Source organism: Mauremys reevesii, linkage group 4, assembly GCF_016161935.1.
Source record: "Mauremys reevesii isolate NIE-2019 linkage group 4, ASM1616193v1, whole genome shotgun sequence".
Lineage (NCBI taxonomy): Eukaryota > Metazoa > Chordata > Testudines > Geoemydidae > Mauremys > Mauremys reevesii.
In genome coordinates, this window is record NC_052626.1 from 105,056,177 (window position 1) to 105,081,941 (window position 25,765).

General features: G+C 47.6%; 1 long non-coding RNA gene across 1 annotated transcript in view; it reads right to left on the reverse strand.

The window, feature by feature from the left end:
- LOC120402968 overlaps positions 1-22,181 on the reverse strand; it is a 63,517-nt gene extending 41,336 nt beyond the window's left edge. The window contains exon 1 of the long non-coding RNA XR_005597391.1: positions 22,142-22,181. This is a non-coding gene — a long non-coding RNA (uncharacterized LOC120402968). The remainder of the gene's footprint in view (positions 1-22,141) is intronic.
- Positions 22,182-25,765: the final 3,584 nt, after the last annotated feature.

The following is a 25,765-nucleotide window of genomic DNA, read 5'->3' on the forward strand; positions in this document are numbered from 1 at the left end:
TTATGTGGTCAGGCACTGAGCCAGCCCTGCTGGAAGAGGAGGAGTTTGGCTCAGGTAGGATGAAGCAGCAATAGCCTGCCTGGCCCTCTCTGGTTGGGGAGCAGTAGGCAGCCTAATGGGGTGTTCTGGAGGGATCCAGAGAGGAGAAGGAAGCTAGGTTGGACATTAAATGGACTTCCCCCTAGCAATCCACCCCCTTCCTATGCAGGAGTATGGGACAGTTCCAAATGCACTTAGCTACTCAACCTACAGTATGAGGGGGATTGGGAGGAGAATCTCCCTATGCAGACGGGGTGGCCCATGAGCAGTGAGATGGTCAGCAGCCTGCTGTTCTGGAGGGATCCAGAGAGGAGAAGGAAGTCATGGGCAGGCACAGGGTATTGACCATTCCTTCAAGATGGGGAAGGGAGGGAAGAGCTAGATGGGACCCTGCTAAATCTAGGATTGAACACAATCAAAATCATCAAAGTATCAGGGGACCAGAGGTCACCCTCCTGGGTGAGGGGCCAAAGGGCAGGCACTGCTCAGTTTTCCCCCACATTATTCTGGGGAGCTTAGAGGGGTGGTCACCTTTTGGGGAATGGCCAGAGACTGTGGACTTGGGAGGAGCCGCAGGAGTTAACCTCCACACGCATGACACCCATGTGCTTTTGCACCAGCTCTGGGACCTCTTGCCCTGACTCACCACCCAGCACAGGCAGCATGGCACCACTGCTTCTTCTGCAAGCTCTCCTAAAGAAAGACTCCACAGCCTTAGGCTAGGTCTACACTAAGAGTAATGTCGGTGTAACGTACGTCACTCAGGCGTGTGAATAAGCCACCCCCCGAGTGATATAAGTTACACCGACCTAAGCGCTGGTGTGGACACTTATGTTAGCAGGAGAGCTTCTCCCACTGACATAGCTACTGCCACTTGCCGAGCTGGTTTTATTACATCAGCATAATGCAGCTACACAAGTGCTCTTACAGCAGCACAGCTCTATCGGTACAGCTGTGCCACTGTAAGTTTGTAAGTGTAGACATGACTTAAATCATCATTAATTTTTCTGGGAATTACCTGTAGTGCTCAGGGCGGGGGAGAATGGGACAACATGTCATCCCCATAGCTCCCTCCAGCCTCAATCCCCCTCCCCTCCTCGGGCAAAGTCTTAGGAGGAAGAACTGTGCCGAGCTGGGCTCCCTGCTGTGTGCGAGGGGGGAGGGAGGAAAGCTGAATGCAGATCAAGGAGACATGATCCACCAAAAAATGTAAGAGAAAACTAAATCAGTCACTTACTTGTCTCAGTAACTGTTCTGTTGTATTTGGAGACCATCCAAAATATCTAGTGTTGCTACATTTTAACTCCATGCAAATATTTACCATGTCATGGTGTTTGTGAATTTAAATATTCAATAATGTGTGGTCCACTTACATAACCATTTATACATTCCTGGGGCAAGACACTGCTCCCAGTTTCCCCAGTGCAGATCCAGAGAAACCCTACTGATTTCAGTGCATGGCTGTGTACAGCAGTTTTAACCACCGATAGAGCTGGGCTTGTTTTCCATACCCAAGCCAGGGATGGTGACGGTTATGAGGCACTGGCCTATATTTCTGAAACGGTTTATTCATTGGCGAGGCAGCCGCGCAAGCAGGAAGAGCTGAGCAAGGCTGACTTTGCACACGTTCCACTGCCTGCATCTCCACACAGGTACTGCCTTGGGGAACAGCGCCAGCATCCGTGGACTATCACAGACACAGCCTCTTCCCCTTCCTCCCCGCTTCACACTCCTGTTTCAGCTTTTCAAACAGCCGCCGTGGGGGTGCACTGCAGCAATTAGCAATGTCAATGGGACGTGCACCAGCCAGCTGCAAAGGGCCTCCAGGGAGGTTACATGTTTCCAGTGGTTTTAGAAGCTGGGTGCACCAAGCAGCCTTTTGCCACCCACAGACAACTCAGAATCAGGTCAATGTAAGCAGGCTGGGAGGACCTCTGGCCTGACCCCATCATTCTGCTGGAGGTCATGGGGAGACACCAGATGTGCAACTAGGCACGGCAATCTCAATGGCACAAAATCTGGGCATGCAATAGATACGCATTCCTCACACCGAGATCTCTTACAAGCATTGATATCTGATGCTCATTGCAACAGACTTGTGTACAACAGCTAATGACCTAATTGGTCACACTACTCACGTGGCTAAGTTAGGGGTCATTTCATGCACTGCAGAAGCAGGTGGCGTGTTGTGCTTGAGCCTTGTGCGTATGTACAGGCCACAGAAAGCAAATAGAAACATACAGAATCCATCACACGGATTTGTTTATGTCCCAGATGGACTCTTCGGACCCTTTATTATCAACTCTTGTCTGATACTAAATGGTCCAAACGCTGTCCCCCAGACACAAAAAATTAAAGGGTTATTCTCTTGCCTTCTGCTGCTGTGAGATCTCCCCCTTCCCTCCCAGCTCTGACTCAGCACTGGACTAAGAAAACTGTCTCCTCCTATCATGTCAAACCACTTCACTTCCTCCCAAGAGATTCTGCTTCCCAAAGTGATCATTTGGTGCAGGGAGGAAACACTCTGTCAAATCAGCTGCATGTGCATGAGAGACAGACACACACACACATTACAGAGATAGTGCTGCGGCTTCATACAAAGGCCATGCTGCTTTTTAACCAGCCATCATGAAGCGGTTCAGTTCTATTATCATTCTAGTCTCATTTTCTCTCTTCTCATCACATTTGAAGTAGGGTGACCAGATAGCAAGAGTAAAAAATCAGGATGGGGGTGGGAGGTAATAGGCACCTATATAAGAAAAAGCCCCAAATACCATGACTGTCCCTATAAAATCGGGACATCTGGTCACCCTACATTTGAAGTAATAAGTAGCTGCACATCAGGCATCAGTGTGTTTCTAAGAGTCTGATACTATATTAGGTACACAAGGCACTTATCATTGTGATATCTAACCAAGAGCTGAATATCCCTGTGCACAGTCACAGTCCTGTATAACTTAGGAATCTCAGATACTGTTGCTAGACACAGTGGACAAATCATTGGCACTGAACATATTTTGATTATAAATGAGCCAGACACAAAAATCTGGATCCAAACTCCCACAAACATTGCTGGTTGGCCCATTCCTGCTTTCCGTTCCTGTAATGCAGTAAGTTACTTCTTGGACTTGCTACTACGGCAGCTCCAGGTGGTCACTGAGCAGCCACAAATTAACAATTCTTTCAGATGAATGGACTGGACAAATATTTCGCATCGTTTTCTCATGAAGCTTTTCCAGCTCATTAGCGTAACAACAGCTCCTTACACGAGTGGAGAACCCACTTCAGCAAACACTGTTCAAAAGGCATTTGCTCTGCACCAGACCCAGATGTACAGGATAATACAACAGCCCCAAAGGGCTTTTCAAAACCAACCTCCCATGGCGCACACTGCAAATCACACTCCTATAACTTTGCGCACTTATTTGGGTCTCTGTGGTCTCAGTGCAAACGGGTTCCATTCTGTGCCAAGTGCCTCGGTTTTACCACTGATTTCAACAGGTGCAGGATCATGACCCAGTTGGGAAGCGTGGTGCTTAACTACCCTGTTTCAATGCACCCATTAATTATTAACTCATTAGCTATTTCCATGTAAGCACTTCAGGAAACACAAAGCGGTCAAATAATTTGACTTCACTTAGTATTTATTAATCTGATATTTCCATCCACCTGTGATCATAACTTGTTATTCACAACCAGGAAATGGCCTTGGTGCAAAGTTCAAAACCAATTAAACCTCTAGGTTTGATCCAATGGGCTTTGTAACAAGTCATTAATGACCTTTCTCCTCAAGCTACAGTTTAAAATATTTCAAGGATTAGGGGCATTGCATGGGAGTTTGGGCAGGACATTTATGTTTTCTGTAAAATAAACATTTTAAAGCCATTTCTCAAAAAACAAAGTAAATCAAATTCTAAAAACACACCCTTACAAAAATATATTTATGTACAGGCATTTCCATTGCACACACCACCACAGTACCCACACATCGACAACCTACCTTCACATGTTAATGTTTGGATTTATTTTGAAATTCACAACTCAGTATGATGGCCAAGATTTTCAAGTGTGATTAGTAATGTGGGGAGACAGCAAATTTGGGGTTTGATTTTCAGAGACCGCTGAGCATCTGCCCTCTCAGAATCAGACAAAGGTATCTCAAGTTGGGCACTCAAAAGTGAAGACTGAATCTTGGCCGGAAATACTCTCTCCCTTTTTCTTAACCATGACGACATAAGCAGCATAACTGTAATAGAGAAGCAGGTAGGGTGATCATATGATCACTTTGGGATCCGATTTCTCCTCTTTTAAGTCTGACAATAAGGTGTTGTCCTGAGTCGTATGCAAAACTCTCCTTGGGCCAGATTCATCCGTGGTGTAATGCCAAATTGACTTGAGGAGTCAGACCAAGGATTAATTTGCCCCATTGACCTTAATGAGAATTTTGCATGAGTAAATTCTGCAGGATTAGATCTTTAATACTCTTCTATTTTATTTCTTTTTAAACTGAACTAGATGTGAAATGTAACAGATGCATGTACTGTATTTTGTACAGTCCCTGAACTCATCAAAAGTGTACATTAGCAACAATTAACCTGTTTGCAAGCAGGCTGAAGCAAAGCCATAGAAATGTGAAAGTCTCATTTCTAGCGGCCACTGATGGAGTTGCAATCCATAGTAATTTACAAGGATCTTAAGGCAGTGGTGCCCAAAAGTCGCGCACACACCCTTACCAGTAATGGAGTCTGTCCATGCCCCCCTCAATTACTGCACAGTTGGCTCAGCAGAGAAGCTTGGGCTGACAGCAGAGCTGGGGGCAGAACTGGGGATGTGGGAAGAGCTGGGGCTAGATTGGAGCTGGCCTGGGGGGCAGAGCTGTGGCTAGGGGTGGAGGTGGAGCAGAGGCTGGGCTGGGAGGTGCTCCTCTTTGCTCCTGTAGGGGCTGGTGCAGGCCCTGCTGCACGTGTCTCGTCTCCCATCCTCCTCCCCTGAATGTTCCTCTGCGCCCCAAACTGTGGGGCCTTAAGACCCATTGCAAAATAAGACACATTAATTATTTGTAAACTTCCATGAAATTCCACTTAAAATTGTGCAGAGTAAAAAAGCTTAGTCCAAAATTAGACAAACTGCTTTTAAGTTGGTGAGAAATTTTTCAAGATTTTTCATATCTATTTTGGTTTTTTAATTTGACTTTTTTTTGACCTACCTAATAACTAAATATTGTGCACTCGTGCTGCTTCCCCTGCAACACTTAACTAGCAAGCAACATTCCAGTGATGCTTTGGGCCATCCGCCTGCAAGACACAACCCATCACAGCCACTGAGTACAGACCTTGCCACATACATCCAAGCAGTAGCTGAAACCCATGCTGTACGGTGCCATTGTTAAAGCCTATCACAGCCTGATTCCTGGAGTAAACACACAGGTTTTCTCCTCTTCATTTTCTTTACTGGTTCAGTGCTACCATCTCATACAATAGTTGTTTTTGTCTTAAAGCTCCAGCTTCTAGACTCAAGTGAATATGTAAGAAGCTCAGCTTTCATTTGAAGAAACATTTCTAGCCTTCATGGTGCTGGCAAAAAGCTTGACAACATGAACTAACTGCTCGCTACGGGTTCAGAAACCAGAGATGCAAATAAAATGATCCCGAACGTTTTTATTATTTTTAAAATCTCTCATGATTTTGAAGCTAATCTCATGATTTTTTGCACAGGACTCCTGATTTTTGAATGCTCGTGGCACACAATGCTGCTCTTTTACCTTGCAACACTGACCAGGCATAAAAAAAAGCCGCCTGTTCCCCATGAGCAAATTATCAGTTAGGCTCTTTGGACAAACCACAAAGGGAAATAGAGCTACCGGCAGGCCTGACAAGAGGAAAAGAGAACAACTGTATCGGGGCCCTAAGTTCAGGGCAACCCCCAAAATATCTTAACTAGGGTGAAATGGGAGGGGGTGGAGCCCAGCAAACATGATGTACCGGGGCCCAAATTTCTCTCAGTGCTCTCTGCAGTGGCTCATGGGGGAAGGAGCTGCAGAGGGACAGTCCCAGGAATACTGGGAGACACTGTGCCTGACTCAGGGAATGTGGCTGCCATGCCACACTCACCAAAAGCGCATGGTACCCTTGCTCCTGCATGAGGATGGCTGGGCCTGCTCCCTTTGGGAGGTTAGTGCCATTACAGTGTGGGTACTAACTGCATGGAGTCCTTGTGCTCTCAAAATGCAAGGCCTCGACTCCCATGCAGGGCTGTGAGGGGAAGGATCTTTGAGCCCCTGACACACCTACCTAGGGCTGGGTATAGTTGAGCCCAAGTCTCTAAGGACTCTGTCTTCACTGCTAAAAAAGCTGCGTCTTTTACTTCAGGGTAGCTACTGCATCGGAGCTACTCCTGGGTAAAAACAGCGTTTTTAGCAGTGAAGCCAGGCCCTAAGACTGTTCCTGGCCAGAGTTCATCTCACCCTCTGCTTGTTCACACATGTAACCCTTCTGCCCCTCTGAGTTGGCAGCAACAAGGGCCGGGTTCAGTATCCAGGGGTTCCGTTTCAATAACACAATGCAAAACCACCCAGTGACCTGGGACGCGCCTCTAGGAGGCAATACTTAGTCTGAGTGTAGCAAAATCCTTTTAATAAAGGAGGGAAACAATGTGGCATCACGTTGGAGAGACACCACAAACAGGACTATACACAAACCATAAGCAAAAACCCACCTCCACGTACATTTGGCACTGTCCTTAGGGTCTTAAGTCCAATCACCCCAAAGTCCAACAACCCAAAAGTCTCAGTCTCCGGTCAGTGCCACCCCAGAGTTCAAAAGTTTATCTGCAGAGTTTTACCCCCCCCCCAGCCTGGGTGGAAATGGTGTTAAGGGACACCTTACGTGGGCCAGGGCCGACTGCCCCGCTTCTCCGTGGAGTTCTGCTGCAGCCTTCACCACGACTGGCTCCACTCCACCAGCTGTGCCGCTCCTCCAGCAGACCCGTGAACCACGACAGCCGTCCCCCACAAACCGCTCCACACTGCTCACTGTTCCATGGGCTGCTCCAACGTGCTGCAGACTGCTCCGCTCTGCCAGCTGCTTGGTGATAGATCTTCAGGCTCTCCCACTACTTAACACAGCACTCAGTGATCTTAGCTTAGTAAGCTTAGCTCTTTTAGTGATTTCAGCTCCTAGTGATTTCCACTTGTAGTAGGAGAGCCCCACTGCCACATGGCCCAACGTGAATTCAGGTCAGCAACCTCTAGATGGACTCCTAAAGGATTCAAAATTAGCTCTGCTCTTTAACAGTGGAGAGAGGAGGAAGTGCAATTGGTGTTCCAGGCCCTCAAAAGGGGCCCATACCATCAGGTACACACACCAGTCCCCAGCCTCTCTCCCTTCACTGGGTTTTGGAACCCTGTCCCTTGTCTGGCAAGTACTATTTAATGTAGGTTGAGTCATTTCTGTCATAAAGCAGTCTCATAGTTCCTCATTCACATAATTAAGGTAACAGCCCCTTTTTTTCCTTCCTGCCCCAATAACAAAGAAATTGGGGATTCCACAGTGTGAAAATAACCTTCCCATGCTGCTGTGTGTTATGCTAAGTGAAGTGGGTTTACCAATGCAAATGCACATTCCTAAAATTCCTTTGCCCACTCCTCATAATGTACCACCAGATGTCAGGGTAGGGCTCATCCTGACTCTGCTTACATCCTCCCCCCAGCCGAGAATTTGTCGTCCCGACAAATCACATTCCCTACTATACCAACTTACTGGTCCCCTCCAAAGGGCCTCAGATAGCCCACCTTAGCTTTCACAAACCTGTGTGCTAAAGGTATTGGCTCCTCACTAATCATCCCAGGTGCATCGTAAGTTAGCCGTTTCACTGGTCTTATTACTCTGTCTCGCCTATGAAGAAACTCTGTTGCTGTGGTAGGGGGGACATCCTCTTGAGTGACGGATGGGGAGGTTTCCTGTGAGTTCCCCTCGGATACTGGCATAGGCCCCTGCATTTCTAGTTCTAACCGTGGAGGATCGAAGGTGCTTGGGACATCTTCCATCTGTATGTCGCCACTGTCCAATAATCTGTGTAAGTCATTACATGGGGGTTCCACCAGTGGCTCAGGAGTGTCAGGAATGGGCCTAAATACTTCTGCCATAGGGTTTAGGGCGGAAGAGGACGTAGTCTCTTTTGATTCAGCTGATCGAGACTGCAATCTTGTCTTCATCCTAGGATACACCATGGTTGTGTCTTCCTCCTCAGACTCACTCTCAGATGTGCTGAGTAGGGGTTAGCTGCAGGGGTTGGCTGTCCACGTTGGGAAGTGGCTTTGGTACAGCACCTTTGTTCTGCCCAATTGCCCTGGTGTGGCCCATCTCATAAGGGCTGCCTACCAAGTCCCCCACCGGGAGCAAAAGGTTTCTATGCACGGTCTTTGTCTGCCCTGGACCCTCTTCAGGTTTGATCTTGTAGACCGGCAGGTCTCCTAGCTTTTCCATCACCAAGTAAGGTATTGCCTTCCATCTGTCAGCTATCTTGTGTTTGCCAGCAATACCCAAATTTCGCAACAGGACTCTGTCCCTGGCTGGAGCTCTTGCATCATATCGATGTTTGTTACGATCTGCATTCTTCTGAGCTGCAGATGCAGCTAAGTGGTAAGCATCCCGCAGCTTTTCTCGTAGTCGGGATACATATTGCTGATGGGTTTCATAGCTATCGCCATCCTCTGATACACCAAAGCACAGGTCTATGGGTAATCTTGGTTCTCGCCCAAACATCAAGAGATATGGGGTGACTCCGTAGCATCATTCTTGGTGGCGTTGTAGGCGTGCACCAGAAATGCAACATGTTGGCTCCAGGTTGCCTTCTGCTCTGGCCGCAAAGTCCCTAACATATCTAACAGGGTTGGTTGAACCTCTCTGGCTGAGGGTCACCCTGCGGGTGATAAGGCGTTGTCCTCGACTTTTTAATTCCTGCTATCCTCAGCACCTCCTTCAGAAGGTGACTCTCAAAGTCTCGTCCCTGATCCGAGTGTATCCGGGCTGGGAATCCATAAACTGAGAAATATTTTTCCCAAAGTACCCGAGCGACAGTGGTGGCCCTCTGATCACGTGTGGGATATGCCTGCGCATATCGCGTATAATGGTCGGTCACGACCAGAATGTTCCCAATATTCCTCTTGTCCAGTTCTAAAGACAAGAAATCAATGCAAACCAGCTCCAGAGGTTTGTTGCTGGTAATGTTCTTCAGATATGCAGCCCTCGTGGGCAGAGTTTTCCTTTGAACACATCGAGCGCAGGTCTCACATTTCCTGCGAACATCTTCAGCCATCCGGGGCCAATAGAACCTACTTGGATAAGTTCCAGGGTCCTCTCCATCCCTAAATGTCCAAAGTCATCATGCAGGGCCCTCATGGCCAGGCCTCTGTACTCTTTTGGCAGCACTAGTTGGTTCCGTTGCCTTTGTAGAGGGTCTGTGGTCACACGGTGTAGCACTCCTGAATCAGTTTTAGCTTGGTCCATTCTCTCAATAGTAGTTTGCCCTCTGGGGTAGGTGGGACAACCGCAGCTGGGCCTCGCCCCTCCCTTTTGGCAAGTAGCGTATCACGAATGTCAATATCTTGCAGCTGGGCTTCCTGCCAGTCAGCCGCATTGAGCACGGGCAAGGGAGATTGGTCCAAAGCAATATAGTTCACTGAAGCAGAAGGCACGCATTCAGGGGGCAGTCCCAAAGCTTCAGCAACGCATCCATGAAGGCTCTCATGGGCCTCTGGCTCGGCGACTCACACTGCAAATAGCTCTCACTCCATCCGTGGGTATCACAGCAACTCCTGGTGCTTGTGGACGCCTGGACAATGCATCTGCATCTACATTGCTTCTCCCTGATCGGTATTGAATGCTGAAGTCATAGCTAGCCAAAGCGGCCACCCATCTTTGCCCTGTAGCATCCAGTTTAGCACTTGTTAACACATAAGTCAGTGGGTTGTTGTCTGTCCACACCTGGAACTGAGCACCATACAAGTAGTCTCGAAATTTCTCAGTGATGGCCCATTTCAAGGCCAAGAACTCCAGCTTGTGGGTGGGATAGCGTGTTTCACTATCAGACAGTCCTCGGCTGGCAAAGGCTACAGGTTTACGCGTGCCTTCCGCCTCCTGGTACAGTACTGCTCCCAGACCCTCCAAACTGGCATCTGTATGCAGGATAAATGGTTTGCTTGGGTCAGCAAAGACTAGGACAGGGGCATGAGTTAGGCAAGTAATGATTTCTCGAAAAGCCTTTTCACATCTCTCATTCCACCGTGGCCCAAAGGGTTCAAGGGGCCATAGTGTCTCTGCACGGAAGGCCTTTTATTCCTGGTCTTAGATTTGTTCTTGCTGGACTGATATCCCCTGGTAAGATCATTGAGGGGTTTTACAATTGTAGCATAGTTTTTTACAAATCTGCGGTAGTAGCCACTAAACCCAAGGAAAGTCTTGAGTTCTCTGTAGTTGCTTGGACGTGGCCATGTAGTGAGGGCTTCTATTTTATCAGGATCAGTACTCACACCCTCTTGGGACACGATGTGGCCCACATACTTCACTGAGGTCCTGCAGAACTGGCATTTGTCAATTGAAAGCTTCAAACCATAATCCTCCAACCTATCAAGCACTTTAAGAAGTCTTTCTTCATGCTCTTCCAAAGTTCTTCCAAACACAATCAGGTCATCCAAATAAACTAACACTTGCAGTAAATTCATGTCTCCCACAACTTTCTCCATAAGACGTTGAAATGTGGCAGGTGCTCCAGAAATCCCTTGGGGCATGCGTTCGAACTGATAAAACCCTAATGGGCAGATGAAGGCTGTCTTCTCCTTATCTTCTTCACCCAGAGGGATCTGGTAGTATCCACTCCGAAGATCCAACACAGAGAACCACTGGCTTCCCAGTAAACAGTCTAAAGCATCTTGGACTCGAGGCATTGTGTACTGATCAACCACTGTACGGCGGTTCAGGGTGTAGTCAATACACATCCGGATTTTCCCATTCTTTTTACGGACCACCACAATGGGTGAGGCGTATGAGCTGGACTCTGTAATGATGCCATTTGCAGCCAGCTCTTGAAGATGTTGTCGCACATCTTCCATCTCGGAGAGAGCAAGCCTCCTAGATCTCTCTCGAAAGGTCGGGAGTCATGTAGTCTGATGTTGTGCTCTACTCCTTTTGCACATCCCACATCCCACTCATGCAGTGAGAACACCTTGGGTCTTTCACAAAGTTTCCTCCTCAGACGATCTTTCCACTCCTCCGACAATGGTGAATCTCCAAAGTCAAACTTTGCTGGGTCTATTGTCGGAACTTGAGTCTCGCACTGGGGTTTCACAATTGATTCAGGCTCGAAGAGGTCTGCTATCTTTTGTCCTTGCTTCACAACAACATCTCGACTTGTTTCATTAGCAATCAGTATAGTCACCTTTTCCTGGGCTTCAGCAGGTAGGGTTATGACTCCACTGGGGACCAGCACTCCTTCCGGGAGCTCTCCTTCAACTGGCTGCTCTATCATTGCTAATGTCCCTTTACTGCCTTTCAGCCTGGTACTCATGACAAGCACCTCTTGCTCTGTCCTTGCGGGCACTACTAAGGGGTTGTGCCCATGTACTTCAGTGCCCCAATCGGTAGCTCAGATGTCTCCGTTTTAGCACTCTCAATCTTCCTATAGGCTTCAGCACAAAGCGTATGGATCATCAGGGTACTCAGGTACTGGTCCCCAGCCCGTCGTCTGCAGTAATCCGCGAGCACCTTGAAGAGACTGGAGTTGGTCCCTATCAGCACAGACACATCAGAGGTCCCTTTAGGGTCAGGGCATATTAAGGCAGCTGTGTCTACCTCTTCCGTTACCCCAGCAACCTCCTCTGGGAATTCCAGGTGCACTATGACATACCCTTGGTAAGGGTATTCATCCATGCTGAGGCCACACAGACCAATGCCAGTCAGTGGCTGTATAGGCAGGTGCCTAAGCATCTGTTGGTAGAATGACTGAAATATAATAGTCACTTGAGATCCAGTGTCAAGCACGGCTTTACACTCCACCCCTTCAATCCTCACCATGACCTCTGCTCGGCCCTATCAGTCCTGCAGGGATCCCAGCTGGACGGTCTCTTTGGGAATCTTCAAATCCTGTAGGTCTAGGTGGTCTCTGTCCCCAGACCTTCTGGCCACTACTGGGTCTCTCCCAACTGCTCCTCAGCCACTAAGGAGGGTTCTCTTCCTTATCGCAGTTAGTAGCACTGTGCCCATCCTGACCACACCGATAGCAAAAGAATTGCCCTTTCCCCTTCGCCGGGGTGGGACAGTGGCTCTAGATACTGACTTCTCCATTGTCACAGTCTGAGGCTCCTTATTCCTGGAAATCTTAGCTCGGTCAACGGTGCTTTGCAGCTCAGCTATCCGTTCTGTCAGGACCTGCATTTGTTGGGCAAGTTCCTCTGTAGTGCTCACCATCAGTACACTGGCCATTTGCAGTGGCGTTGTGCTGGCTGGTTCCAATGTTTGGGCTTCCCAACACTCGCTGGCAGCCTGCCTTTCTTCCTCTTCCCTGACCTCCTTTATCAGCTGGGAGTAACTTGGGGGATGATCCTGCCGTTCTCTTAGTCGGAGATGAAGTAGGATCGGGTTCTGATACCGAGTCCCTCTTACAACTTGAGCCAGTCTGGTCTGATCCATCTGCTCAGCAGTCACTGCTCCCTCATAACAGCTCTCTGAAGCAGTCTCTCCAGCCTCTGTATATAGGCTGAAATTTTCTCACCCCTTTCCTGTCGGGAATCAAGGAATTTACAGTAACTGTCTTCAGGGCTCTCTACGCTCCCAAAGGTATTATCAAGGGCCTCTAGGCAGTCCTTCACACTGACCTTAGGGTCAATGAGCTTCAGGGTGCGAAGTACATCTAATGCTGGGCCACTAAGGCTCTCTATTAGACATCTTCACATCACAGCATTTCAGTGGTATGCTCCAACCAGGGTTCAAACTCCTCTTCCCCAGCAAATAACCTTAACTTACGACAAGAGTTTGATGTAGCATAGGCCAACACAATCTTTTCCAATATATGCCCCAGTGCTTGTGCCCAATCATTGGCTGAGGCTGCCGCCCCTGAGCTAGGGGCTGCAGGACTGGGGCCCAACAAATCCAACATATTAGCCATTATACAAACAGTAATTCCCTCAAAATATAAAGATAATTGTTTCCCAATACAGTGGAACACTCAACAGGTGCTTGCGAGGGGTACTGACCCAGGGATCCCGGACGAGCCCCCAAAAATGTAACCCTTCTGCCCCTCTGAGTTGGCAGCAACAAGGGCCGGGTTCAGTATCCAGGGGTTCCGTTTCAATAACACAATGCAAAACCGGCTCGAGCCCCCACCCAGTGACCTGGGACACTTACCTACCAGCGCCTCTAGGAGGCAATACTTGAAGTCTGAGTGTAGCAACATCCTTTGAAGAAAGGAGGGAAACACTGTGGCAGCACGTTGGAGAGACACCACACACAGGACTATACACAAACCATAAGCACAACCCCCCTCCACGTACATTTGGCACTGTCCTTAGGGTCTTAAGTCCAATCACCCCAAAGTCCAACAACCCAAAAGTCTCAGTCTCCGGTCAGTGCCACCCCAGAGTTCAAAAGTTTATCTGCAGAGTTTTACCCCCCCCCCAGCCTGGGTGGAAATGGGGGTCGGGTGTTAAGGGACACCTTACGTGGGCCAGGGCCGACTGCCCCGCTTCTCCGTGGAGTTCTGCTGCAGCCTTCACCACGACTGGCTCCACTCCACCAGCTGTGCCGCTCCTCCAGCAGACCCGTGAACCACGACAGCCGTCCCCCACAAACCGCTCCACACTGCTCACTGTTCCATGGGCTGCTCCAACGTGCTGCAGACTGCTCCGCTCTGCCAGCTGCTTGGTGATAGATCTTCAGGCTCTCCCACTACTTAACACAGCACTCAGTGATCTTAGCTTAGTAAGCTTAGCTCTTTTAGTGATTTCAGCTCCTAGTGATTTCCACTTGTAGTAGGAGAGCCCCACTGCCACATGGCCCAACGTGAATTCAGGTCAGCAACCTCTAGATGGACTCCTAAAGGATTCAAAATTAGCTCTGCTCTTTAACAGTGGAGAGAGGAGGAAGTGCAATTGGTGTTCCAGGCCCTCAAAAGGGGCCCATACCATCAGGTACACACACCAGTCCCCAGCCTCTCTCCCTTCACTGGGTTTTGGAACCCCTGTCCCTTGTCTGGCAAGTACTATTTAATGTAGGTTGAGTCATTTCTGTCATAAAGCAGTCTCATAGTTCCTCATTCACATAATTAAGGTAACAGCCCCTTTTTTTCCTTCCTGCCCCAATAACAAAGAAATTGGGGATTCCACAGTGTGAAAATAACCTTCCCATGCTGCTGTGTGTTATGCTAAGTGAAGTGGGTTTACCAATGCAAATGCACATTCCTAAAATTCCTTTGCCCACTCCTCATAATGTACCACCAGATGTCAGGGTAGGGCCCATCCTGACTCTGCTTACACACACATGCTGCTATCTCCTGGCTTCTCACAGGCAGGCAGCGCTTTTTTCAATCTGGTTCAATTAAGTCCTTCCCCATGCCAAAGCGTACTGCCAACAGGGCCGCCCAGAGCCCCAGGCTGGCCCCAAGAGAACAGCGGAGGCTCCCGCCTCCGCCCCTCTCCTGGAGCCTCAGCGCAGCCCCGCCCGCCCAGAGGCACGTGGGAGGCGGGGCTGGGAGCCCCAGGCTGAGCTCAGCTCCTCCGCCGTGGCGCTCCCAGCCCCGCCTCACCACGCGGTTCTGAGTGGGGCGAGCTCAGGCCCCGCCGGCCGCACGCTGCGGCTGTTCGCTGAGGCTCCGGGTGAGGAGGCTGAGGCTGGGGCTGGGGCGGGGAAGCGGGACCGGCTGCACTTCAGCAGCGGGTCCTCTGGGCGGCCCTGACTGCCAAAAGGTATCATGCAGCAGAGCCACAAAAATTACAAAACAATAGATGTGATCAAGTAATACCATAACAGTAACTTACTACTGACAGACAGCTTGACCTTGATGTGGTATAATCAAAGCTATCAGTGGAACCCCAAAGAGAGGATGCAAACAGTGCCGCTGTTTGGACTTGATCTTCTCAAAGGGCTTCCAAACGAGGATGGCCCCAGCATTAATGTACGCCCTGGTCCCCCAAACTATCTGCAGGCACGCGTACACCTTGACCAATGCAGCACCCAGGGCCAATCAGAGGAGGGCCAGGAGCGCCATTTGGCCTGGGCCTCAAGCTTTAAGGGGGCCTAACATTTAGACACGTGTTAATTTTTTTGGCATTTGATAAGTTTCGCAACTTGTTTTTATGCGCATCCCCATCAGACCAAAATGTGACACACACTCTCAGCTTAGAGCTGCAAATTTAAGAAAATAAGAGATGTGATTTGGTAAAAGACATTTTTTTTGTTAACTAATACAGATTTTGTCATATTAAAAAGAGTTAAAAATGTTCATAAATATTAATAAAAAATATATCGGTTCTGATGGCACAAGATTAGACTGTGATGAATGTGTCCTATCAGATCAGCTGATTATATAAACAAACCACTAATGACTGGTGCTGGATCAAGTGCATGTTGAAAGGTAGAGAATTGTTAAATTTTAGTGTCTTTATAGTTTTATGTCTAGTTGACTAAGGAATTATTTGTGTGTGAGAATTCCTCATTATTACCCTCATATGGTTGGTTGAGCCTTAACTCGGTAGCTTGGCCATCATCATAGGTTTTCTTCCCAAAAGATCTCAGTGACAAGTTCCTCCTCCTCAATCGAATATCTTCCATGAACTCTAAATTGGATTGCAAGCCAAAGGAATTGCTTCAAGAAATACTCGCACTTGGACTCTCTGGGGTGTTTCCTAATATCACAATTGCATTGCATATTTTTGTCAGTTTGCCTGCATCAGTGACTTCAGGTGAACGCACCTTCAACGTGTTGAAGCAGGTAAAGAACTGTCACCATTCCACTATGGGATAAGAGCGTTTTAATGGGCTCGCCGTGCTTAATATCAACTCTGACATTGCACGAAAGCTAGCTTTTTCCTCAGTAACTAGTGCATTTGCATAGAAAGGCTAGGAAAGCATTTGTTAAATAAAAAAAATGTTCAAATTATGTCTCACTCTTTTTTTGGTGCCTTATTTTGTTTTCATGTGTTGTCATTTTTTATTTTTATTATGGCTAGGGGCCTCAAAAGCTGGAAGTGGCCCGGGCCCCTCTGGACCTCTGAGAGGGCTTGGCAGCACCCCAGCACCAGAATTGCACAGTACCTTAAGGGTTGCATTTGGGGCCAATCCTTCCTACATAGCAACTTACTATGTCTGCCTAACGTGTGTTCACTTCCACCCTTTGTGCGTTAGTGAGAGTAGAGGATCTTGTGGCCTTCTGAATAGTGCTGCTGTGTAGCGTCAAACATGTAAAACATGCTTTAATGCCATGGGCCCTGCACATATTTATTCACTGTTTAAAGTTCAGGCCTGTATCTGCCAATGTTCACATGCTCCCTTTGGAGGAGAATAATTCCTGCTTTTCCTTAACATTCACCTGGCTGCAGAAAAGCTCATGGTCTACACCAGTGGTCCCCAACCTTTCTGTTGCAATAGCATATTCATATTCCCAGAAGAGTGTGGCAGGTGCCGGACAACCAGCGGCCGAAACGCCACCGAGAACCGGCGTCATCAAGAAGCGTTACCGCTGAGAAGCAGCAGCATGTCGGCATTGCTGCTTCTCGGTGGCGGGTTCTCCGGCTCCCTTGTCAGTAGGCGGGTGCACATAAATGCCCTGGCGGGTGCCATGGCACCCACAGGCACCACGTTGGGGACCACTGGTCTACACTGTCAGCAAACAGACACACTGGAAATGGTCGCTAAATAATATGCAGCATGCCCTACTGCAACTGTGCCCGGCTAGATCCAAGCAAAGCATCCGTGGTACAGCACAAAAGCAGGCAACGCACCTGTGGTTTGGAGCTTCCTCACAAAACCAACATACACTAAAATAAGAGGGAGCTTAGGCCAAGATCTGGAGCTAAGGGAAGGATTTGCGGTTTCAGGTGGAAGCTACAGGAATCTCACTAGCGTGGCCAGGCACAGCCTGGAAGGTCTGGCTTTGAGTGTCAGGGTTTAGCCCTGAAATGCAAACTCTGGTAAAATGGAAACAAACAAAAAAAGTGCATGCATGCGCCTCCCCTGCAAAACCTCCTGCCAAGTCTCAGCTCTGGTGATGCGCCCTATCAAAGCTCCATCAAACAAGACCTTGGTGCAATAAGCCCTTCACATTTCAAACTAAAGGAGAGTTTGAGCTGCAGGATTTGGATCCAGATACCGAACAGCCAAAAGCTCAGATACCTTGGACATGGAGCACTGAATCAAACCCTGAGATCAGAGGCCATTTGCAAAGAGCGTATCCACATTTGGATTCAGAGTTCCCCTGAAACTTGGGGCTCTCAGATCAGAAATTCTGGTTCCGTTTCAAGACCATTTGTAACTAACTCCTCTCAGTACACAGGTTTGCCAGGAACTCAGGCTGCCAGCAGAACCCTACATCCTTTTTGCAAACTGAAGCAAAACAAAAGTAGGTTAATGATGGTGTTTGTGGGCATGCTGGCTCCCGTTCATGACGGTCTCCATGATATTCAGGCAGGTTCATCTCTGTCGCACACCCATTTTCACAGCCTCTGCCCAAATAACTGAGTACAGTGAAGCTGAAGATGGCATTGCTGGGTACAGGACCAGAATGTGCATGTTCTGCTGTGTAACCAGTTTAACTACTACAGGACTTCAGGATCTGGGCTCAGCCAGATGAAGTCAGGAGGGTGTATGCACCTTGCTCAATGCAGATACATTGGTTAGCAAATTTGTCATTTGTTCTGGGTTAAAGAAAAATCCCTGTTAGTTAAAAAGCACACACAAACCACCACCAATGCAGCTCATGAGTCATGCTCAGACAGCAACATGTTAAAGAAGCAAAACTCATTTCACTTCAAGCTTCCTTCACTCCTGTTTAGTCCCCATGATCCAGGAGACAAGACCCATGCATTTCCCTGTGTGAAAATATCTAACCAGCATGGATTTCAGGAGCCGAGCAGAGATTTGGGGGGCGGGGCGACAGTTTGATGCAAATCACTGTAATATCCAGAGCATGTGCAAAGTGAGTATTTGACCGTTTGGAAATCTTCTCTTTTCTAAACTGGCTCCTGCTTTAAATGCATTTAGCTCCCTTTGCCTTGACAACAGGGAATATTTGTTTTCTACCAATGCAGCATTCCGCTCCCTTTGTGAAATAGGATGCACATAACCTTGTTAACCGCGAGGAGTTGAGCAGGGTTTCATTTGCACAGAACCACTGAATTCTTTGCTTTCACATTTGCTCTGGTATACTTCATTTATATGTTTAAAAAAAAAAGCATTCTACATCAGATCTGAATAGGAAGCTTTATAAAGGCTCTCTCTATAAACCTCTCTACCTGCACTGACACAGAGAGAACGTTCAATATGACAAGCTGAAATTCATCCCTAGTTCTGGGACCAATCAAAAGCTCGAATAACCTGAAAACAGATCAATATGAACTGCTGGCTCTGTTTTAAATATAAACATTTCTTGTGCTATTGTCCATCCTGTTGGCAAGCCAAGATTTAATTCCTAGACAACAAATCTCATCTGAAATATTTTCATAAAGGTAGACACAGGGCTGCCCAGAGGATTCAGGGGGCCTGGGGCAAAGCAATTTCCGGGGGCCCCTTCCATAAAAAAATTGCAATACATAGAATACTATATTCTCGTGGGGGCCCCTGTGGGGCCCGGGGCAAATTGCCCCACTTGACCCCCTCCTCCCCCCGGGTAGACATGGGCTTTCTGTTTTACAAAGGGAAAGTCTCCCAAGCAGAGAGTAGTTCACAAGGGCTGGTCTGAGTAAAGAATCCATTACACAGACTTGTTGGTCCTAGGATTCCCTCTACTGAATTGTGTTTGGTAGCCTCTTGTGTTGCCTATCACAATACAGTTATTTGCCATGACATACAGAGCTATCCTAGTGCAAAAGATGTGCTTTTTCTGACCTTCCAAGGGGTTATTTTTGACTTTGCTTATATGCCCAAGATCCCTTACACAGGTCACACACTGAATTAACTGACCTTTAAAAAACCTTTGCCTGAGGGGTCTGAAACACTGCAGATGATTCATTATTCTCCCCTTTAAAATATGTCCTTCTCGCATTCGAATCCTGCAGATATCAAAGCCGTGTGCATGAATATTTTATAGGTTGAATATTATAGATAAATGTCAACAGGCAAACAGCAGATTGCCTATGCAGCTACATTTACTGCAGTACAGATAAGCAGCAGCAACAAAGATAAGGAACTAAGGGCCCACCCCGTGGTAAGCACTGGCTCAGAGGTATGGAGTGCTCTCAACTTTCAATACGCTGCACCTCACAGGATCAAGTCCACTACAACACTTAGTCATAAAGGCTTTAAAGGAAAATAGATTTGTGCATTTGATGTACTTCCCTCATCATAATCATACACAACTAATTAGAAACAATGCAAGAACTGGTGGACCGATGTCAACCAAATATATGGACCCAGGCCCAGAATTAAACAATTGAAAATAACAAATACACCTTACCCACATGCTCCTGACTATGTAAATGGGCTTTAAATTGCATTCCGATGGCCAGAGGCCTGGGCTCTATTTACCTAATGGCTGGAGCGAATTCTGGAGTCAATACACTCTCCCTAAACTGAAAATGCGCTACCTCAGTTTGCAGGGACTAAGTGTAAGGAGATCAGTTGATCCAGCTGCCACATTTGTAGGTGGGAAGGAAGGTGACTAGTCAGAGATGACTAGATGACCAGGAGCCAAGGCAAGGGACTTTACAGATCAAAGTCAAAATCCTGACAGTTTATTTTACATCTGAGTCCCATTGAGGATCCACACCAGTATGGCACTAAATTGTGTCTGTAACTCTCCTTCCTTCTAACATAAAAACATTAAATATTAAAAGCTTTTAATAGAACATTTAATGAATAAAATGCACCAGCATACACAAAGGGGCCCCAAAAGACAGAAAACAATGACCAAATCAGGGTAAAGATGTTCAGAAACAAATACTGCACCAATTAGCAAAGAACATTCCCAGCACACATGCACAAGGTAAAAACATTCCAAAGACAGAGCTTCCACAAGGCCAGACCATACTCCACAGCATGGAGCAGCAGTACCAGCCAATCAGGGTGTTGCCAATTTTTTTTTTTGAACAATCACACTTATCTATTTTAAAATATATTTGCATTCTTGGCCACACCTTGGTTGTTAGCGCAAGCACCAGCCAGCTGCTTAGTACATATGGATGGGGTGAACTGTATGCAAAACTGAGAGAAAAAGAACAAATGTAAAGAAAACAAGTTGTATAGATCCTGATCCTGCCAGGGAGCGAGAGCCCACATTTCCAGCCAAGACAGTGGGAGTAGAGGGTGCTCAGTTCCATTAAGGAGGTACATCCCAGTATCAGGTCCTAAAATAAAGAAATCTAAAATCCTGTTGATGGTAAGACTTCTCTTTATGAGTCTGGAGTCAGATGTGCTATTTCCCTTGCGTAACAGTCACACTCACGTTATTAAGCAAAATGTATCAGGTCTTGCAAAGCAACATGGCTACATTGAACTTGTTCAGTGTGATCTGGATGAAGGCACAGGGGACTGGGATTCAATGACCTCTGAGTTCTAGTACCACTGACCCACTGTATATCCCTGGGGAAGCAGCAACTGTTCTGTGCCTCAGTTTCCCCATCAAAAAACTGAGGACAACAATCATACTTAATTACCTAGAAGAGTGGGGTGGGGGGGTTAGTTAATATTGTGAAATGCCTTGAAGAATGTAAGGCATTATATAAGTGTAACCTTGGGCAAGACATTTTGCCTCACTATGCATCTGTTTCCCTCTCAGCGGTTGTCTTATTGAGATTTTAATCTCTTTGAGGTAGTCTCTCTTTTACTACATATTTGTACAGTGCCTAGCACTGTGCCACCTTGATTTCAGTTGGGGCTTCTAGGCACTACAGTAAATAAAAAGTGGCAGGTGCTAAGTATCAGTATCCTAGTACCTGTGATGCAACCTCAAGCTAGCTAGTACCTGTCACCTGCTTACAGTTTGTTACTGATTTCAGCCGTGCTGCATGATGAACCTGAACAAACAGACGGTGTCATAGAGAAAACAATCAGTCATGCCTCACCCCAAGCTCCCTGCTCTGGCCAGTGCTGTTTTCCTCATTTGAAGACTTCCATCAGGTTAAATGATGGGATTGCACACAATATCCAGAGCCGTACAGACAGATCTGTGCCTCATCCCAATGAAAAGTATGGAAAAGGGGCTGTAAAAAAAGCCCCTTTGTTGAGATGGATCAAAACCACCACCCCTAGACCTGAGCTGCCCCAAACTCTGGGCAAAGCTGGCAGGGGATCCACATCTGAACTCTGCAGCTAACCTCTAGATTGACAATGGGCAGAACCAGATCTCTAACTCCAAATTCCTGCCTTCCCCAGACCATTGGGAGAGTTCAGACCCCATGGCCTGCCCACCTCAAGCCCAAACTGATAGTTCATATCATACAATCGCTGATTAACTTAAAGCCGGTGTGTCTCTGTGTAGAATAGCACAAAACCTCATCTCTAATTATTTACATAAAGCAACACTAGGTAGACGCAGCAGAAAGTGAAGGGGGCTTGACCAGTAAGCAGAAGGCTTTCTTACTATCTCCTTGTCCGGCTGGTTCTCACTCAAAGGCAGCAGAGCTGTTGAAGGGACAGGGAAACCCTTCCCTTGAAGATAGCTCCATTGTGACTCTAGGTACCTTTTTTTGCCTAGAACATATGTGCTATGATTGATATTTAGCTGCCTTTTTTTGGTTAGTTCTTTAGGGCAGAGACTGCCTGTGTTCACACGGAGCCTAGCACAATGGGGTCCTAGTCCATGTTTAGGATCCCTATAACCGTCCAAATAAATAGTAAGAGGCCTTTGCATACTGTTTCTCCAGAGCAGAGCCTTTAACTATGCCTTAAAAAGGTTCCGTTACCTGATGAAGAACCAGCGAGCCTGCTTCTCCCCGCTTGATGTTGAAAGAGCCTGGCTCTGTGAAACAATCAACCACTCCCTGACCATTACTGCTATTAGGGCTGAGCCAGCCCAGCTGCAGCGCTTTTAAAGCACCTCAGGTGTGGCACTGAGCTCTGGAAATGAGGCCAGGATAACACCAGCGCTACAATGATTTAGGGTCTGTACCGATATCTGTGATAAAGAGAACACTTTGATCAGATATGAATAAAAGCTATGGAAAAGTTACGTATTAGCTCTGACTAGCTTGTCTCCCATTTATTTTTGTATGTGACTTGGCCATCTGTCCAATGTCATGAAAAAGGGGTTATAAGTCATACAATGATCTTCACTATTTTTTAAATGCTGATTTCTAGGTGATTGTTGCCACTGGCACTAATATTGTGCACAACAGAGAACAAATATTAGCGCCATTGCATGCACTGTGCCCAACATGGCTTAAATGGATTGTCAATCTCTTTCCAGGACTCTGTGCACTGCTTCCCACTATAGTTCATAGGCTTGTGAAATGCCCCCAAAGGAATCCTGGGGGAATGAAAACTAACAGCTGCTGAATGTGATTAAGAATTTTAAAATAAGGGAAAGGGGTTTCTTTCCTCCAAGAGGAGTATAGGGAGGCTTGGCAGAATTCAATTTTAATTTTTTAAATAATTTTGTTGGATAGGATGACCTGACGTCCTTTTTTTAAAGTCCGGCTCCCAGCGCTGTGTGGAGAACCAGACCCTGGTCTGAGCACTCAGCTGGCAGGCTCCTTCCTTCCCCCTGCCTCTGGCTGAGCTGGTGCCCCTGGAAAGCCCAAGACCTGAGCCCTGCATGTGCCAAAGCCCCGCACAGCACTGGCACAGGGTAGCCTCTCTGCCCCTCAGCTAAGCTCTGAAGTGGTGGGGGAAGCAATTTCCAGTCTGTTTGCACCTTGATCCTGCAGGCTCCACAGCACCCTCTTCACCTGCTCTGGGTCCTGCCCCCATCAGGGAGTGCGGGGCTGCTCCATCCCCTAGGCACCCTCCCCTGCTGAGCCACCTCCCTGGCCAGTTCGCTGAAGCCCCTGCACTCAGGTTCCCTGGTCCCTGGTACTCAATGCATCCTTAGGGCTTAACCCCTTCCTACCCATGCTGTAGCTGGAGGTGGCTGGATGATGTCAGTGGCCAGCAGCAGCCTGGAGGTATTAGCTGCCTTTCGATACTGTGCGGGCAAAATAACCCCAACTATACATACAATATGATGGGGGCTATTTTAGCTACAACAAATCAGGAAAAAGATCTTTGAGTCATTGTGGATAGTTCTCTGAAGATGTCCACGCAGTGTGCAGAGGTAGTCAAAAAAGTGAACAGGATGTTAGGAATCATTAAAAAGGGGATAGAGAATTAGACGGAGAATATATTATTGCCCTTATATAAATCGATGGTACGCCCACATCTTGAATACTGCGTACAGATGTGATCGCCTCATCTCAAAAAAGATATATTGGCACCAGAAAAGGTTCAGAGAAGGGCAACTAAAATGATTAGGGGTTTGGAATGGGTCCTATATGAGGAGAGATTAAAGAGGGTGGGACTTTTCAGCTTGGAAAAGAGGAGACTAAGGGGGGATGTGATAGAGGTATATAAAATTATGAGTGATGTGGAGCAAGTAGATAAGGAAAAGTTATTTACTTATTCCCATAATACAAGAACTAGGGGTCACCAAATGAAATTAATAGGCAGCAGGTTTAAAACAAATAAAAGGAAGTTGTTCTTCACACAGCGCACAGGCAACCTGTGGAACTCCTTACCTGAGGAGGTTGTGAAGGCTAGGACTATAACAGCGTTTAAAAAAGAACTGGATAAATTCATGGAGGTTAAGTCCATTAATGGCTATGATGGGTAAGGAATGGTGTCCCTAGCCTCTGTGTGTCAGAGGGTGGAGATGGATGGCAGGAGAGAGATCACTTGATCATTGCCTATTGGGTTCACTCCCTCTGGGGCACCTGGCATTGGCCACTGTCAGTAGACAGGATACTGGGCTAGATGGACCTTTGGTCTGACCCAGTACGGCTGTTCTTATATACTTTAGTAAGATTTCAAAATGTGGAAATTTCCAGAAATGAGAATTGCATCAGCTAAGCCCACCTGATGACAGTGCAACCTCCCTCTCCCTCCCGCCAAAAAAAAAAGTGTTAAGATTTCAACCAGCACCTCATTCTAACAAGTAGCAAGAACTCTAGGTCTTTGTAATTCCACTTGGCTCTGCCACAAGGATATTTTAATGGATGGGAACACATAAAGAGACTAAATTGTTTGGGTGCATAGAAATCTCTTAGTGCAAGCTAAGAGGGGATCCATTTTTGAGCCTTTGGTTCTCTTTAGGTTAGGACAAACCTTTGAAGGAGGAATAGTGCAGATGACTGAAGAGCACAGGGGCATGTATAAACGTGATTATTTTATGCACGGTACAATGTATTTCACCCTGCTACACATGTAACAATCACTAAAGTTCTTGCTCAGCCATACTTTGTTATTTCTGGTTTTAGGAACACAGGACTGGAAGGGACCTTTTGGGACATAAGTCCACTCCCTGCCATCACATAATCAACTGAATGACAATAAAAGACATCTCAATCCTTTTTATCTGTTTCACTCAGTCCATTTTAGGCTCTGGTCTAGTCTAATCGACTTAAGGTATGTCTAAAGCACCTAACAGCATGGCATCTAAGTGCCAATCCAGAACCCCTTGATAATAATAATTAGCAATTTTATAGGTTTATATGTGTTAATACTGGGGTGGGGGGAGGGGCAAACAGCTGTGCATCTCTATCAGTGTTATAGAGGGCGAACAATTTATGAGTTTACCCTGCATAAGCTTTATACAGGGTAAAACAGATTTATTTGGGTGTAGACACCCTTGGGAGTTGAGCATCTGAGTGTTAAAGACAAGAACACTTCTGTTAGCTGCTTTCAGGTAAACCTGCAGCTTTGGGGCAAGTAATTCAGATGCTGGGTCTGTGTTGGAGCAGACGGGAGTGTCTGGCTCAGCAAGACAGGGTGCTGGGGTCCCGAGCTGGCAGGGAAAGCACGGGCAGAAGTCTTGGCATATCACTTGGCAGTTCCCAATGGGGTTCCTATGATCCACCCCGTCACAAATATTATCTTCGTTTTACAGATGGAGAAACTGACACAGAAAGATGAAGGGACTCATCCCAGGGTGCAGAACAAATTAATGGGTAAACTACTATCAGGGGCAGCTCTAGGCACCAGCAAAACAAGCTGGTGCCTAGGGCGGCAAAAAATGGGGGCCCCGCCCGCCCCGCCGGGTCGAGCGGAGACCGGGACGGACGGGGATGCGACGCGGGGGGGGGGCGGAGGGGCTGGCTGGGCGCTGGTCGCGCAGGCATGACTGAGGCCGCCAGCAGGGACCGCGGAACCACGGCACCCGGGCACCCGCTGCATGCTGGCGTCCGCCGCCCCCGGCCGTCCCCGCGCCGGGCGGCCGCGCGGGCGCTTAACCGAGGAGCGAGCGGAGGGAAGAGGGGACGCGGCAGGACCGAAGGGCGGCGCAGCGCGCGCGCGGCCGCAGCGGGCGCTGCCAGCAGCGTGCTTTCACTACTATG